Source organism: Gnatocerus cornutus, unplaced genomic scaffold (assembly GCF_029298725.1).
Source record: "Gnatocerus cornutus isolate USDA-ARS CGAHR unplaced genomic scaffold, icGnaCorn1.1 ctg00000280.1, whole genome shotgun sequence".
Classification (NCBI taxonomy): domain Eukaryota; kingdom Metazoa; phylum Arthropoda; class Insecta; order Coleoptera; family Tenebrionidae; genus Gnatocerus; species Gnatocerus cornutus.
This window is the reverse complement of record NW_028275599.1, coordinates 36,216-38,260: the sequence shown is the minus strand read 5'-3', so window position 1 is coordinate 38,260 and position 2,045 is coordinate 36,216. Positions and strand designations below refer to the sequence as shown.

At 40.9% G+C, this 2,045-nt stretch overlaps 1 non-coding gene across 1 annotated transcript; it reads right to left on the bottom strand.

The window, feature by feature from the left end:
• Positions 1-362: 362 nt before the first annotated feature.
• Positions 363-482, bottom strand: LOC148165565 (5S ribosomal RNA). Its single transcript, XR_015771364.1, has one exon. It is a non-coding gene; the product is annotated as a 5S ribosomal RNA (ribosomal RNA).
• Positions 483-2,045: the final 1,563 nt, after the last annotated feature.

Genomic DNA, 2,045 nt, shown 5'->3' with positions numbered 1-2,045 from the left:
ATAGCTGCTGAAGCCAGTCGCCTCGCTCATTACAACAAACGTTCGACCATAACCAGCAGGGAGATCCAGACGGCGGTGCGTCTTCTTTTGCCCGGTGAATTGGCGAAGCACGCCGTTTCTGAAGGAACCAAGGCCGTCACCAAATACACCAGTTCAAAATAAATCCTCCTCGAGCAGCTTGGAAGTTGGTTGGAAAAAAAAGAAAAAAAATCGGTTCTTTTCAGAACCACAAATTCAACTCGAACGAATTAAAAATTTTCGTCTTCATACTATATAAGTTCCTGAGAGAAAATATAAATAGTGAAAAATATATTTAAAAAAAGTTTGACATCAGAAATGTTAATAAAAAAAGAAAAGAGTAGAGACAACGGCACGCGGTGTTCCCAAGCGGTCACCCATCCAAGTACTGACCGCGCCCGACGTTGCTTGACTTCGGTGATCGGACGAGAACCGGTAGTTTTCAACGTGGTATGGTCGTTGCCTGGTAAAATTTTCCAAGATGGTACGTTGACGATTTTTTGTGATTGTTCGATCGTTTGGATGTGACATTTTTCGATGGTACACATGTCAGAAAATGTACAAGATTTAAAAGAAGAAAAAAAAAAAATTTTTTTTTGCGAGTCGTTTTTTAGTTTTTTTTTTGCGACAAAATGACGAAAAAAAAAAACTCGTATGAGGCGTTAAATTAAATTGTTCGTTTGACGATCTCAACGAGTCACTTGCGATTAACGTAATTTAAAATTTGAGAACTTACTTACTCACTTGCTTGCTTAGATGGAAATAGCACCCACTTGAAGTAAACGCCGACACGGACCGGAGATGAATAAACTCCGAACGGACGGGGTTAATTCATGAACTGACCGTAGTACGGTCGAAGGTTCGCCGCCGCCGCTACCTGCTTTCTTTCTTAGAACTGATAACAGAGTTGGTTTCTTTGTCTGTTCATTCATCGAAATTCCCACCACTCTGGCCGGGCCGGGCGGGGTGGGTGTGTGTTGTTTCATGATTTGTTCTCTTCTCGATTTATTCTTTTTCCGACGTCGTTCGATTCATAGAGATGTTTTCGTCGAAAGTGTGGTCGCGTTTACATTGCATTAAAATTTAATTTGTTCCAGTGCGACGATGAAACAAGAAAAAAGTTTCAAGTAAGTACGCACGCACGCACACCTACATATTTCATTTTTTAAATCTTTCGACGTTCGTAGTTTCTGCTCGAAATGTCGACTAATAGTAGGGAATGTTTTGTTGATTTGTTTGTTTTTCGTTTTTGAGAAGAACAAATGAAAATTTCGTTGGATTTCTGTCGACCGACGACCGACTGAAAATCCGCCGACATCGACGTAGTTTTATTTAGAGTGTCTGAAAAATGCAAACAATGCAAGATTTCCGTATTTTTGTTGGTTTGTGGTGTTTGGGGAGTTTTTTTTATGATTATAAAATGGTTTCGTCGAGAAAAATTGCTTCTTTCGCAATGAATTGGCAAGAAAAATTAAAAAACTCGTCCGTTCCCGTCGCTGGATGTTCGACGGTGGTCCGTCTGATTTTCCCTTTATTTTCGTAAAATTGACGAGAATTTCGCCGTCAAAACTGTTTTCGGTGATGTTTCGATGATGGGATTTCGTCGTGTGAGGTAATTTTTGAGGAAAAAATGTCGATTTTGCGAAAAAAGTCGTTCGAAAAGTCCGTTCGTCGTACAAATTCGTTTCTCATGGTCGAGTCCGAAATTGACATCGTTTTTTTTCCGACCTGTTCGTCAAGATCGTTTTCAAAAATCAACTCCTACGAAAGGCGAAGGTTTTATCTTCGTTCTTGAAAAAATTCGACCTTCTCGGACGTCATCTTCGACCGTTTGTGAATTTTTTTCCTACACTCTGCAGGTTCGTCGGTCGTCGCTCCGATCCGTGCTGCGTCTCTTTGCGAGGCGATTTTCGAAAAGATCGCACGTACTTTTCGACCGATTCGTTCGTGAAACTTGTAGAGGATGCTTCCAAGTTTGTCTGGTCGAAAGCGGAACTTTCCTGTTATTCGTGGAAAACGCGTAACGT